Source organism: Haliotis rufescens, unplaced genomic scaffold, assembly GCF_023055435.1.
Source record: "Haliotis rufescens isolate VD_foot unplaced genomic scaffold, xgHalRufe1.0.p SCAF_11, whole genome shotgun sequence".
Classification (NCBI taxonomy): domain Eukaryota; kingdom Metazoa; phylum Mollusca; class Gastropoda; order Lepetellida; family Haliotidae; genus Haliotis; species Haliotis rufescens.
In genome coordinates, this window is record NW_025963791.1 from 12,941,188 (window position 1) to 12,957,963 (window position 16,776).

At 36.6% G+C, this 16,776-nt stretch overlaps 1 protein-coding gene across 2 annotated transcripts in view; it reads right to left on the reverse strand.

Annotated features, from left to right (window-relative positions):
- Positions 1-769: 769 nt before the first annotated feature.
- Positions 770-16,776, reverse strand: part of LOC124141134 (microsomal triglyceride transfer protein large subunit-like) — a 48,380-nt gene continuing 32,373 nt past the window's right edge. For both annotated transcript variants that reach the window (XM_046509039.2, XM_046509040.2), the window contains exon 19: positions 770-984. The gene's annotated coding sequence lies outside the window, so the exon portion shown is untranslated. The remainder of the gene's footprint in view (positions 985-16,776) is intronic.

A 16,776-nucleotide genomic window follows, 5' to 3' on the forward strand; every position in this document is an offset into this window, starting at 1 on the left:
ATCTACTGAAAGATACTAAGGATTTTAATAACTGTTGATGTTTGTCCAAAATATCTTTTAAAGTATCAGTTCCATTCCCAAGGTTGTCAATTCTCCTCTCAACAAACTGCCACTGACAACAAAACACTGAAATTAGGGTGCAACAATAAAGCATGGGGCTATTCTTGTACAGGCTTTTAAATGTAGAAGCACCTGCACAATTATTTTTCAGCAAACGGACAATCTGGTGAAATAAATGACAGCTTGAATACTGAAAAATGTACATGTATTCAGATGTGAAATATTATCTTAAAAATACAGACATGCGTCAGAAGTGAGTTCATGGCTATGTTTCTATTTCGGTAACTTTAATCTGTTCATAGGCAAGATGTGAAGAAACGTCCACATTTGCACACATACATTAGGGTTCTGTAGAAACATGCTCTTACTTGCACAAAGATGCAGCTTTCTGCCTGATTCCACTTTATATATAACTAAAGTTTCCTCACCCCGTATTAATACCTGTCCTCACATTCCATGTGAGTGAGTGAGTGAGTGAGTGAGTGAGTGTAGAGAATACCTCTCCACACATTCTGAGTGAGTGAGCAACTGATAGCCACATCACAGTAGGGGGAATGGTAGGACTTTACTGTACTTTACATGTATTTCTTATGGATTTATGAATATAATATGTAAAAGAGGCAAATAAAAACAACCTACCACAACTGATCCACTCTGTTCATTCTATTGACATTGGACTATCAAACACACCAGTAAGAAGACGAACAAATTTGAAAAAACAAAAACATTTATTTTTCAAATTGATCAAAAATATATTTCATCAGGAATAGTAAAAAGGCATCATTAGAACATTAATTCATTCATATGTACAAAAGTCATAATTATAAATTTGTTCAGTTTCCTCTGGTCCTTGAGTAGTTTCATTTTTGGCACATAAGTATACACAAGTTGTTGGCACAATCATCAAGGCAAGCTTTTCCAAATCTGAAATAAAACAGAAGAAATTAGAAGGAAAAAAAATACTGTCTCTCAGCAAAGAATGTACAGTTGAACCCTGTTGTCTTGAATGCCTGGGGACCAGGGTAATAGTTTGACTTATCCAGGGTTTGACACATAGATGACTTGGCCTTATTACCTACCATCTGACCAAGCCATAAGAGTGATGGAGCGAGTTGGGTTTAACGCCGCTTTTAACAGTGTTCCAGTTATATCGCGTTGTGTCAGCCCGAAGTGATGCAGGTCTCAGACGTTTACCACTTCGGTGAAACCAATGAGAACGGGTATGGTGCTGACATACCTAGAAACATAATTGGGGCGAACCCGGATTCGAACCCACAATCATAGGTTTCTGGCGTGCCCGAGGGACGCAACTCTGCACAGCGAATCGCAACGCCTTAGCCCCTCAAGCCATAAGACAACAGAAAGCAAGCATAAAACATAAAGCATGTTATGGAAGTAACATATATATTCAGTCAAACACTGTGGTGTCCAAGTTGAAAGGACCTATGTGAATACTTCGACTTATCCAAGGTTTGACTCAACCAAATTTGATGAATAAAGAAGGAATATGCAGGGACCAAGCTTTTACTTTTAGACAACGGTAAATTTGACACATCAAAGTTTGACACATGGGGTTTGACTGAAATAAAAAAATAGATATGATTGTCTGATGCAGTTATAACCTGTGCTAAGTTATGGTAAGTTTTGACTTGATTTACATTGAAGTGAGCTATGTATGTTGTGACCTGTTTGTCAGTTGTGCATCATCCATTGTCTATCATAAACGTTCTTCTCCTCACAAACCACTGGACCAGTGAAACTGAAACTTCACATACTAGCTCCCACTAATGATGTCACCTGAATTTGTTCAAACTGTTTGAATCCAATTTTCAATATGGCCACCACAGCAACCATATTGACAACCATTACTCTTCAACTTTTGTACAAAATGAACACAAATATGGTATTTGTTTAGATAATTATGCAACTCAAAACCTGCAACGCTTTTCCCCGAATCATATCTTGACCTTTTTATGATCACGCATGTATGTTTGTCATTAAGATGACATCATATTATGTTCAAATCACGAGATTTTGGTGTCAGGTTTTCATCCTCAGTATTTATGCATAAAATATTTGAATATCAATGCTCACAGGAATATTTGTTGTGTTGCCACAATAAGATATACTTTTTGCAATAACATTCCATTTCGGAACACAGGCAACTTTGTAGACATGCATACAATTGCTTAGAGCATATTTACTTCTTTAAAAGAAATAATCAAAATATAAGATTTGTACAGACTGACAGACATACTATTTATAATAGTATTGACGTCATTATTTGCTAAAATGTATAAGAATATATCATTTTTATCAATTTGCCTACAATTATTACAATCTTTGACTTGTACTTTATAGAGAAGAAATCTTTGATGATTTATAATGTTTGGTACAGTGTAATATATCATGTTTTCATCTCAAATAATGGCCCAATTAGAAACAAAGTCTTTGATTTAAAGGTACTGGAGGTCAGGAGTGTCTTCCTAATTCCATGATATTCACACAATATTTTCTGAGCTGACTGGCTGAGATAAGGTTCTAATTTTATTAATTTTTTCACTGATCTTAATGTCCATAGTTTATTTCCCATACCTTTATATGTATCTGTTGATGAATCTTGAAGAGAGATAAGGAATAGAGGATTGACTTTTAGACTGAATTGTATCGATTATTGATTTTGAAGTCAATGAAGATTGGCTAATGTCACACTTATCCAAGAAAGTGTGGAGATGGTACATCCAACCTATACGTTTCTTTACCATTACTTTACTTTCGATGAATACATTTTTGATTATTTTATTGTTTGATGTGTACATACTATCATGAAATGGTATCCCGTGGATAAGCCGACCCCTTTCTATAGAATCTTTTTTCTGGTCCTCAAAATTTGGCTTATACCCGGTCATATACGGTATGCTGGTAAAAAATTATTACCTTTTTGACTACTGTATATAACAGAGGATTCATCCCTAATTCTGGTCTACTTGCCCCCTTATGAGTAGTTTTGATTTGTTGACATTTTATACATATCCACGTGAGCTACAATGCAGTTGCACTATTTTTGTATAAATGTATCAGGAACAGTTGATACACTGAACACAAACCATTCATTGTAACCCACAAAACACAAGAAGAAGGATCTATTGTCAAAGAAAAGGTCAGCCTTCTCAAAGAAAGACTTCTGCTGGCGTAGTTCCACCCATTTCTATGTGTGTATGCACTATACACTGTATATCACCCCAGTTTACCATGTTTACCCTTTGATATGCTTCCAGTGAGGGCAGAGACAACTCTCTGTGTGGTGTGATGCTCACTGTTTACACTGAGGAGGACAGGGAAGGGGCTCGCACATAGAGACATATCACATTACAAATTCAGGCAAGGACCTTGCTAGAAACTTACACCAACTCTAGGACTTCTTATTGACAATAATGTAGCTGTATCACTGCTGCTATTTTGCTCTTTTGCATCTGAATGGCTACATGAGCTGATTACCCATCATGTGTTAAAATGACATATCTGAGGGGTGTAAAATGAACCATTGCATTAAGCCAGTGACCTCCAGCATTTCTGTTTATGACTGGCCCCCAGCTGTTTTACAGCTGTCAGCTTCCTGGAAGTAGGGGCACTGGTTTTGACTTGTTACTCATCACCAGCCCAGCCGTATTTATACTGCTGACCAAAATTAAAAAAGGGTTTTTTGGCTGTCTAATTTGAACTTCTGAACTTTGCTGATTCAGACAAAAACAATGAATTATGGCTCTCATCTTATAGCCAGTTTACATCAGAAGTCACGAAGCAAATCCTTTACTGAATGATTGGCCAGCCAGCCAGTTTCAAACCAAGCCTACAAAATACATTTAGAAACACGATAGATAACATTACTGGTCTAAACATATTACATTTAACCAGACTTTCAGGGATAGAAATCAATGATGGGTTAACACATTAAGCAAGCTAGACTAAAATCAATAAAATGTTTTGATACGCAATAAAATTCTTTCTTCTTAATTTCCCTTTTTTTCCAACAGTTGATACCTTAGCTGGATCTGCCTATTTCTTTTCATCTCGACTATTATAAATATAACTATATGTGCAGATATTGCAGTCTTGGTGCAGGATGTTAACTATACAATACTTGTGGTCTGTGGTCTGACTTTCTAACAAAGAGAACAGTTATTATTCCATTTTGATGCAGTGTATAACTGCTGCTTTCCATGAACTCTCACAGATCTTCCTAGTTCTGACAAAACATTTGGCAACAAGTCCTCCCTGTCTCATTCCTCCAGGAAATTTTATACTGTTTAATTTTATACACTTTGTACATCCAATGTCAGCAAGACACCATGACAGCTATTCATTACTCAAACTAGCAGTATCATTAATTGCATCTGCATGTTTATGTCAACCATCAACTTCAAATTTCTTCTAGCAGTTTTCAATTATATACTTTTCATCAGACAAATGTCAATGCGAAAAAGGCTACTCTTGTGTTCACTATCTAATACGGTCAAGGGCGGTCAGGTAGCTTAGTGGTTAAAGCGTTCGCTCATCACCCCGACATGGGTACAATGTGTGAAGCCCGTTTCTGGTGTTCTCCGCCGTGATATTGCTGAAATATTGCGTAAAAACAAACTCACTCACTAACTCACTAATACGGTCAATACGAAACATTGATACAACTTGTACACAGCACTTTCAAGAGGCATTTAGGGAATTAACTGACTATAAAGTCCAGTTTCCACCCTTGCCAAACTAGGCTGGAATTATGGAGTTATATTTTGGCTGAACTAATGAGGCTATGCACAGTCCAATCACAATCACAACGAAATCAACAATTGGTTCGTAAACTGCTGTACAGGATTTGCACAGTGTATGTGTATCGCCAACTGGGCATCAGCAGATATTTTCCAAATCTCTTAATCAAGGTGCTCACGTTATTTGATGCACTTTGCAAAGTAAGACCCTTTTATTACAACATAGGTCTTGATTATTGGTTAGATTGTCTTGACAGGGTGCTGCTATTTTGTTTCAAGCAAATGCAATGGATATGAGAGGGGGAATTTGATTGGTCAATAGGAGGGACTCAGAAGGGACGTAACTTGTAATAGCCACTGGTGGCACTACGATCGAGCCTAGAAATTCCAGCCTAGATCCGCAAGGGTTGAAACTGGTCCTTTTTAGTAAGTTAACTCTCTTGCCTCAACAAGATGGTACACAGAAACTAATTTTTGTTTGAATAATATAACACAAACCAGTAATGTTATCAATCATGTTCAGTAGCTGTAAGCTACACTCATAACTCATTATGTGAGTACATATCGATCAGCCACAAAATGCAAATCATTTGTTTGCACAACCATACCTTTTTGTATGTGGCAACACTACCAAATAATGTCAACTGATGCTTGTTCATCCTGGTACATAGGACTTGTTGGTCCTGTTAGATGTTATGACTAAACAATGTTTTACACTTGCCTTTGATTATTGTGAAATATTTGTTATTAAATCTACGCCTAGAATCAAGAATCAAGTACATTGTACAAAAATAGAACATTACTATGGCACAGTGATATATTTCACTGTTGCTTATGAGTATTGTTCAAACCATTTTACCATTTTAAGGATGAAACTCAAATTTTAAGGACTTTTTAAGACTGAGTGACAGTTCAATAAGGCATGGTATTGTGATATTATTATAAATTTCTAAATGTCTCTCTAAATGTCAAAAGCCTACTCACACATATCAACATTAAAGCAACTAATATTTCGGAAGTGCCTTGGGTGCTAAATCTGCTATTGCAGAATAGAGCTAAACTTTCATGCAATATTTTCAAAGGCTTCTTAAGCTTATATAAATGCACCACATGCGTTAACATCACACCAAATGCAACATCTGTTTCTCCAGAAACACTGCACACCACTGTTGTGGTACAACATCATTTGAACATGCATGACCAGACAAGACGAAGTTCTTTTCCACAACATTAATGCTCCTCTATCATGTGCCTCACTGTGGAGGGTATAAACACCCCCAATCTCCCCAGTCATACCTCAACAGGTGGCTGACTCGGGCTCTGCTTATCTTCTGGTACAACTAAAATAGACACAGGCCATCTAGAACTGCCTCTGTGCACTCATTCAGGTGGAGGCACTCTAACCTTCATCAGATCCCCTCTTCTATCCCTGGATCAGTGTGTCAGAGGATACACCCCCAGGAAGCCATGCCATGAAACTTAAACGTATTCTACATGGAGGTATTCAGGAATTTTGAAAAGGTATGCCCATATATCCACGTAATTCATTATGCTATACTGTAGACTCATGTTGAGGCGTTTCCAACCATAAACTATATACATGTATATATCAAGTTTTGAAACATATGGGGTGCCTATGTTGAACATGCAGTGCATGTTAACAAAATTAAATAAACAACATACAAAAAACAACACACAAATAGCCTGCCAATACACACATGCTTTTGCTACCTTACATAACATTCACCAGAGGTGAGTGAGTGAGTGAGTTTGAAAGAATGCTGCTTCCACCAGTATTACAGCCATATCACACCAAGGCAGTGTGAGTTCTGTTATTTGTTTTTGCTGGTTAAAAAAAATGTGGTCTAATGTCCAATACAGGTGGTGGTATAAAAAATTAAACAATTTCAACACATAAACTTACTATTAAACGGAAACAACACCCCAACTCTCAGTCGTCTAGCTGGTGCCTTTTTAATTAGCCTGTGTAATCACCAGATACCAATTAGTGTCAGCAACTCAACAAACTAGGTTTTGGACCACCTCAATGACAGCAAGGGGGATTCCCCATGAATCCTCGCATTTGATTGGACGATGCTTACTATAACCTTGCAAAATCCATCTGCTTGTGTAATTGTGTATGTACAATTATATAGTTTAGTATACAGCAAAAACGTGTACATATTATTTTTGCAACAATAAAGTCAAGTTCATATTCTCAAAACAGCAATGACCCTTATTTTTCAGGCAAATTGTATATAATACAACAATTACTATCCCTTCTTGTCATCCATGTTTCATGGTATAAACCCACACCTGTGTGTTTGTCTTCTTTCACTTGATGCTCAGTTAATAACTTTATTACAGGCATAATTAGTGGTGGAACCAGTCAGATGACCCCACAAAGACTATGCAAAATAACTCAATAAAGTGCCCCTGCCTCTGAGGGTGTCAAGGAAAAAATGCAGTCAGTGGTTTGCACTTGTTTTGTTTTTAGTCTGGGGTATATATTTAATCTAAGATTGGGTTTTAAATCCAGGACGGATGTGGTGCATGTATTACATGTTATTTAATATGCACGTGGCAGCGCAGCAAGAGAGAAATGGTCAGTTGAGTTGCTAAAAAAAACATTGTTCAAAGGATTAACCAATCGTATGTTGTTTCATCAATCACTGTTATCTTGCACAGTGGAATTGTCAAAAGTAAATGTTTACATATGTACTATTTACTAAAACAGATGGAATACACCCATATCTGGGCATGAAGTACCTATGTAAAAACAATAATAATTTGTTCAAAGGATCAGCCGAGAATTCATTGATTGACTGCTCATTGTTATCTAACTCAATAGATTTTTTTAAAGAAACGTGGACATCATGAACATAGTTGTCCCATGAGCTATCTCAGCTGACCAATGAGATATATGACACATCTGTGAAACACCGGAAACAAACTAATGTAATCAGTTGTGAGATGAAGAAAGGATAATCCCCAAATGCTATATATATTTTAAAATATTACAATGTCACAAAGACATCAAACAAGTGTCTTTGTACGCTTCAGCTGTATGGAATATTGGTCCTTTATGTGGATACATTCCTCGAACCAGGTAACTGCCTAATATTATTTTTTTTTTCTTTTTTTTCTTTTATTGTTTTTAGAAAGACGCACCTGATACATAAATGGGCTTCCGCCCAGAGTAGCAGAAAGCCCATGACATAAAGCACAACTTATCAGTACATCTTACTTTGTTGTTTTTTATACAGAAAATAACATACTTCTCACTCACACATTCACTCTTGTTTATATATCATATTGCAGTTTAGGAAAGTACATGGTCTCAAACATTAAAATCTTAAGTACAAAACAAAAATTAAATTGAAAGCTGCTCCTCATTTTCGAAAAGTTGATGATACAGCATCCAAGCACCATAGAATTTCTGTTGATTACCTGTCTTGAAAGCAATATCTTTTTCAATGTTGTATCGTGAAAAAGCTTCCTTTTTATAAACATGAAAATAAGGTTTTGTATTTTGGAATTTGCATCTATAAATATAGTATTTTGCAATTAGTAAAAGTAAATCAAACACTTTATCTGTTTTTATGTTCTCTTTAACTCCAAAAAGTATCAATTCTGCACAAAATGTCATATTATAAACATGAAAGCACTGGTCGATCCACAATGACACTTCATCCCAAAATTGTGTTATTACATCACATTCCCAAAACAAGTGAGTAATTGTTTCCTTTTCATTGTGACAGAAGGAGCACAAATCATTCTGAGCATAATTGAGTAAATACAGAAAAGTATTAGTGGTGAGAATTCTGTGGGTAATTTTGTATTGAAACCATTGCAGTTTGACATCCTGTGTTGTACTGAAAATTTTATTATAAATATTGTTCCAATTTAAGTTTCCAAATTGTAATTCCCACTTTTCCTGCCCTTTAGTTTTTACTTCTGTAGAAACCAATGAAAAATAAATATGTTTTGAACCGGACTTGGAACTACAAATAGTTTTTACCACACAGCGCTGATCCTCCACAGAATCTGTTGGAACTCTAACTAAATTTAGAGCTCCAAGGTATTGTTTAACGCTGCTAACAACACCATAAAACTCCAAATAGGATGAACAAATACCATACATATCATTAAATTCCTCATATGACAGAAACTCCTTATTGACCTTGACCAAGTCTATAATTTGGGAGATGCCCTTCTCAAACCAGCATTGCAAGAAAAATGATTTCCTATTAATTTTAATATTAGGGTTATAAAAAATTGGTTCAGTTAAAAAACTACTGAAAGATTCTGGCTTGATTTTCTTATCAAGCACTATAAATGACTGAAAACAACTTTTCCAAAACTCATTACTTATCAAAGATAATTTTCTTTCAAAAAACGTCACACCAAACTCACCAAGTTTACACAAATAAGGATATGTAGATTTAAATTGGTGCTTCCATTTTGGATCACCTGAGGACACAAGTCTCCTTATCCATGTGGCCTTAAGAGATGTTACATATGAAAAGATATTCACCATACCTAAGCCCCCTTGCTTAACAGGTTGACAAACTTTAATCCTCTTTACTTTGTCTCGTTTATCACTCCAAAGAAATTTAAAAAGCATAGCATTTAAAGTAACAAGAAAATCATTTGGGGGATCAGGCAGTGATAACAATAGATAATTGAGTTTTGAAATCAACAAGGATTTAATGATTGCCACCCTACCAATTGGTGTAACTATCCGTTTCATCCACCTATTCATAATCTGTTTTAACTCAAATAATTTGTCTTTAAAGTTCAACTGAACCATTTTTTTCAGATTTGTGCAAAATTTGACTCCTAGAATTCTAAACTCTTCTGGATTCCAACCAACAGGCAAATCATCTTTGAACTTTTCCTTACAACCTCTCTTGGAGCCAAGCCAGATAACTTGAGTTTTATTATAGTTAATCTTAAGACCAGATATTTTGGCAAAACAATCAAGAGAGTTAATACATGATACAAAGGAGGACTGACTACCATCAAGTAATATTTCCATATCATCAGCATACTGACTAAGAAGATACTCACTACCGTCCACCAGGATACCTTTGACATCTCTATTAGAGCGGATCATATTGGCTAGTATTTCTGCACAGAGAATAAATATATACAGTGACAATGGGTCACCCTGTCGGCAACCGCGTCTGATATTAAACCAAGATGACAACTGACCATTGATGGACATACAGCTTTTTATATCATTGTAAATACCGATATATATTTCCTTAAATTTTCACCAAATCCCCAAAAGGATAAAGATTTGTCTATAAATGACCAAGCAATGGAATCAAATGCCTTCTCAAAGTCTATAAGAAGAAGCATACCAGGAATGTTTGATTTTTCTGTACATGAGATGGCATCATAGATTAAGCGAATATTGTCACCAATGTAGCGACCTGTCATAAAGCCAGTCTGATCTTCATTAATGATAAATGGCAATTTTGACTTGATTCTATTTGCTATGCATGAAAATGCCAGCTTATATGAACCATTAAATAGTGATATGGGCCTCCAGTTAGTTATGAAGCGTTTAGGCTCTGCCTAATATTATACATATAACTTTTGTCGGTTGTAATTACAATATTTGCATTTTTTCAGTCATTTGCTGTAGCAAGAACATTGGAGGCCTTAACGGTGACTTATCAAATTGTTCCACATGCAAAACATACCCGGCAATAGATAGTGCTATGTGATTTTGGTTATTATTATATTATAGTAAACATTACAACTAAAATAACTTGATATTGGAATATATTATTTATGATAAAATAATAGTTTCAGATGCAATTCATCCCACCATTGCATCAAAATTCTTTGAAGTTATTACATTCCACTATACCTATGCTCATGGGTTTCTCCAAAGTTGAAAACAACAAAGACCTGCACCACTTTGAGATCTCCTCCCACATGAAGCTCTGATATAACTGAAATATTGTTCAAAGCTGCTTTAAACAAACTCACTCCCTCACTGTTACATGCAAAAGCACATAGAAGAAAAAACATCTACATAAAACAAACTGTATTCTCATCTGTCTCTTGTTATGGATCCTATCCAAACACCAGTGTTGACATACAATACAGTAATAAGCCAGGTTCATTTGTTCTCACCCCCTTTCAAATACAATGACCAAAGAGGCAATAGAGGCAATAAAGCCATATTGCAGCCCTATCTGGGAGACAAATTATCTGTCAAAGGCCCTGATGAACATGATAAAGAAGCAAGGGGCACTGGCATGGCCCCTACGGACCCAAGGCCAATGTGATATGTCCACATGATTTACAATAGAGGACTACAAATATTTTCATGACCTTCATCACAAGCCGGTTTGACCAGAGACAAGCTTCTTTACTTACAATGGACTCAATGCTTAGTCTCAGATGATGTGCACAGCTCCATGACAACCAACATGGTAGGCAGTACATGATGAGACTGATAAAGGAGGTCACTGATGATTGACCTTGAAACCTCTTCAAGATGTTGTTTGTTTGCATGGCTACAAGAATGACCATCTTCAGTGCCAGGTATGTTGTTGGCATTTTACTTACAGTGATGAGGCTTATGAAACACCTCCATGACTTATGTTAATGAGATACAATAATGAATACAGATGGATTGAAAATGAATAGTTTTCAATTTATGTCTTTTTGTTAGGCCAGGCCAAAGTTGTTATTGTTCATGATGACTCTCTCCCCCAATAAATGATGACCGGTCCCTGAAAAAGCATGAAAGGACAACATGGAATGTTTAGGTGCATTCCCAGAGTGTCAGAGCTGCCATTATTGATGGTGAGTTGGCCCTGAGACTGGACAGTGTCCACACATCATGTCTGGTGAACCATGACAGCATGCTGGTCTTACAATCCATCTCTCTCATGCCAGGCTGGAATTCTGTGTTAGGTAAACCATCTTACACATGGCATTAAGTGTTTCTCAGACCATGGTGCAAATATCCTGGTAGAATAGTACTGGATCATGTGGACTCAATGGTTTTTTTGTCTATATCGTTTCATGCAAGAACTCTTTAACCATATATGTTATACATGACTATTTGACAAGGATCCCTTGACTTTCATCCTTAATATTAATCACAGAATATAGCTCATTAGTACACTATGAATGAAAATAATATGTAATATTTATATATATAATGTATATTATGTATATCTACCTTTCATGTCTATAGTTATAATAATTCCCACATGTAGATAGTTTGTACCCTGCCCTACGAGGGTGTTCTGTATAATAAAAATTCTTGATTCTTGATTCTTAATACATAAACTGTCAAAATGCACTTGTGGAGCCATGTTTTCTAACCTAAGACAGTAATAATAATTATAACCTCTAAAGTTCTGTCCGTTCTTTGTCAAGGCTTTACTCACATTAAATATCTGATGATCCAAGCTGTTCTTTCAGCATAATATTTCAAGTACATCTTGATTCATCTGGTTGCTATTTATTTTCCTCCTTCAGAATTCCAGTCAGTATTATCAAATATTTTCACTGTTTCGCTGATAATGTTTTCCACAAAGCTGCTTCCATACTCTCCATGGAATCAGGAGAGAACACTGATAAAGTTTAACTGCTGCCAGCTATAAATACACTCAATAGTTGAGATCATCAACACAAAACATGCAGTACTGGAATTCAAAACATCGTTGCTGATGAAAACATGGACTGCAGCGTGTGGGTAGCGTGTGGGGGAGCTATGATCATGCAATTACACAGCTGCACTTTTTGCATAAAATGAACCAAAATGAACTAATTATTAGTATCATATCTACCAAAGGCCTTGTCTTACAGATGAGTATTTTATTATCAACCAAACATAAAACAAGGCAAAAAGTGAGCAGAGCTCACTAATACCCCAGACCTCAACTTCAACATATTTCTAAGTACAAAACATGAAAAAAGCAATTTTTTCTCAGAAAATCCACTTATCAAAATCAAACTTTGCACTGCACCTCTCCTATTGGTATAGACACTGTTACCCCCAACTGGAAAAGAATCCAAGAAGAGGTTTTCAAATTATAGGTCACACAATGTTCAAAACATGAAAAAAATCATATATTTTCAGAAGAAAATACATACCAAAATCAAACTTTGCAATGAACCTCTCCTATTAGTATAGAAAGTGTTCCTTAAATTTTAAAAGAATCCATTCAATAGTCTTCAATTTATAGGTCGCATAACACAAATGTTTTAGAAAAACATTATGAGAAATGAAATGAAAAATAACTGTATTTCTTTTCAGAAAATTCAAACATTGAAATCAAACTTTGCACTGCACCTCTTCTATTTGGTATAGAAAGTGTTCACCAAGTTTGAAAGAATCTATGTTTTAGTTTTATGCAAGCTATAGGCCGCACAAACAAATTTCCTCAGAAGGGTGGACGGATAGATGGATGGACAAACAGAATTCCTTGGTATAACTATATACCACTGCCCTTTTACAAATATACCATGCATGCTCAATTTCTATACATATTTCAAACCTCTTCCTGTTTGTATTTTTGGTTAAAGAAACTTTCTGTAAGGTAAAGACAAGAACAAACAAAAGGAATTTTCAGAATAATGTTCTAAGGTTATTAGCTGATATTGGAGTTTCTTTCTTTGGGATTGACCTCCATTGAGATCTGGTGACAAATCTTTTGCTGCTTTAATTATTGTATTTTGGCTTACAAAACAAGCAATGAATTGTTGTGCTGTTCATATCATCATCTTTCAGAACCATGCAGACAATGTGCCCTTAGTTACTGGCATCATCATTACCAGTGTAACACTGCTCTTGAGCATTCAAATACAAAATATATTTCGTGTTTTTTAAGTGGTGTGGTTTTGCAGATTGAAATGGAATACCATGTTTCAACCTCTGGCCCTCAAGAGATATGTCCTTATTGTCATCCAGTTATTGAGACAATTTGTTCATTTAAAAACACAAAAATGTTGAATTCAAACCCAAACTTGAGCAGAGGAAATATGTACGGTTTCATATGCCATAGAAAAGAATCTCCAAGATAACGGAAAATAAACACACATACCAATTTTATCTTTGTGAATAACAAAAATCGTTTCTTTCAGCATCCTCTCAAGTCTATTTCTAGCACATAAAACCATGTGTGCCATGCTACTCCTGGTCCTCACAAATACATGGAAATCATCAATGCCACACTGACATCCATTCTAAAGGAAAAGCTGACAAAATAGTGTGCAGATAAGATATAACAACCATAGTTTTTCAATGTGATCTAAATAAATTTTGGCATAACTTTTCGTCCCTGCACTCAACTGATTCCCTGTCTCTACTTCACCTTATGTAAAACAGAAAAAGAATGGATTCAAATTGAGGTTAGTGTTTGTTTCAGAGAAAATCCCCTCCAAATACAGACTAAAAGCCATAATCATTATGCATTTGATGAACAAAAGGTATCAATGAAAAGGTTACAGTGATGTGTCTGGCCTGGTTCATGATTCATGTGAAAGAAACTTAAACTAATTGATTAAAATATCTGTTTCCCTCCCATACATAAATTTCAATTATTTACCTGAAATCAGGGTTTTATGGGACGCACAAATGTACGTCCAGTATGAACAAATGTTGAGACTGGATGCAGAAAAAGAATATACTGTGTCCCAAGCCCGCATTAATATCAACTGTTGCTACAGTGCGTCAAGAGCAGTTATGGGTGTCGGTCATTTCACCCATCAATCATGACCACTGTCCACTGGATCATTAAATAATTCCAGGCTCTAAAGCAATTATCAAAACATACAGTACACTGCACCATTTCATTTTCTACATGACCCTCATATTGCCAGCTAGGACCTTAGCTCATACTCCATTATTGGGAGTCTCTTGGACCCCCACTTTTGTAAGTCAAGGTAAAACCCTGCCTGAGATGTATAAATATTGTATTGTCCTAGACGACTGTCACACATTTATCTGCCCTTACAGAGCTGGTGCCAGGGAACACACAAATCTATACCTTTAACCCCTCTTATCATCTGGGTCTGAAGGCAGGGCAGAGATCAGAAGGGTAATAGGTGATTATTAAGCATTATAGCAAGGAAGATACTATTTGCTTACACACTATTATCAGTGTCTCACCTTTAATATTAATGACGTGTCTACAAACAAGTTCTTCAATGTATAATCTAGTTGCTTAGGTTCCAATTACGTCTACTAAAAATATTCTGGAAGAAGTGTCACTTTTTCAGATGCTATACAGAGGCAGATCAAGGATTTTGAAAAATGAGGTGGTGTACATGATACTTGAATCATGAAGAATGGTCGAGGGCACAGTTACATGTAAGGTGTCTGAAAAAAAGGGGGGGTGCACTTCTCCCTCCCGTGCCCTTGTGCCGCCAGTGCTAAATTAGTGTTCCCTTGTTTTAAAAGAGTTGTTATTTCTGTCATGCGGTTATAAGTGATAAGGCATTGCTGGGACTTATGGTGGTTAACAATATGTAAGATAAAACATTCATCCAACTTTTTCGCATGTTTTTCATAGTACCATGTCTTTATGTAACCCTTGCTGTGATATTTTGCCAATCAGATAAACATATTGTGAGAAACTGAAACAAGGTGCACTAGTGCCCGGGCTAACATAAGCTCTGATATGTTGTGACATAAGACCTGCCAACATTGTTTTTTAATGCAGAAAAATTTATCCTTGCACAGAGGTATATAAAGGATCAGGGGGTTGGGGTCAGGAAGGGGGAGGCAGGGGGGCAGATGGTTTGGGGGGAGGCAGGGGGTCCACATGGGTGGGTTTGGGGGTCGCATGGGTTGGGAGGTGGAGCTTGGGACAAAATAGAAGATAGATGGGGGTGGAGGAATGGTGGGAGAGGCAGGGAGAGGTCGATGAAGGATAGACAGTAGGTATAGATGCAGGCAGTCATATGAAAGGTGGAGCATTAAGGAAGACTGTTGACAGGAAGGGCTGAGGCAGGAATTATGGGAAGCAACATGGGGGTGAGGATGAGGCACCGTGTATGGGGGAATCGGTCATGGAAACACTGTCACCCCACATCTGGAGGCTTATCACCTTACACCAGGCATGCCACAACTCCTCAGCAAAACCATCACACATAACTTGCCACCATTTCATCTCCCAGTTTCAAGACCCTCGTTACATCTTGGTGCTGTAAACTCCCCCATCCCTACCCAACCCTCCTCCTTCCCCTCTCTCCCTTGTCCCCTCCCAATGCCCTCTCTCTCTCTCTCAACTTTGATTACACGGCTATTCCTAAAATTAGCATCTTTTGGTTTCTCTAAAAACACATATGGACAAAAAAATTGATTTTAGCCATAAGACATAATTTGCCTTTCATTGAACAGTACATGTAAGTATTAAAGCTAAAAATAGTACTTTGATCTAATAAGGACAAAGACATTAGTACCCTTAGTAAGACAAAGGGAGTGCACATGGATACATTCTAGGCTAACTCACCTCACTGTACCTGAACGTCCCTTGTAACCTACACCACATAGTACCTTGCCAGAAATAACACCAAGAGCCATAATTACTGTCATTACATAGCTACAATATGACAAAATTCCTACACATGCCACAGCTGCATGGGAAGATAGAGTATAACTTTCCTCAACTGTAAGGTAATCTTGTGTATAAATAGAAGAAGTTGCCACTGTGGGGTCCAAATTAAATTTCTCTACGATGTATCTTTACAAAACATGGTTGATTACACAAACCATTACATCGGTTGATGAAGGTTCTGTGGTTAAGATTTCTCTGGCTTCCAGTACCACTGGTGTGAGATATAAGCTAGTATGTTCTAATGAATGACAAATAGTGAACAGACCACCGTTTGGGATGGGAGCAGTTCTTGAGACCTTCACATGGGACTTCCTAGCGTATATCACAATCAGTGAATAAACAATAACTTATTTAAT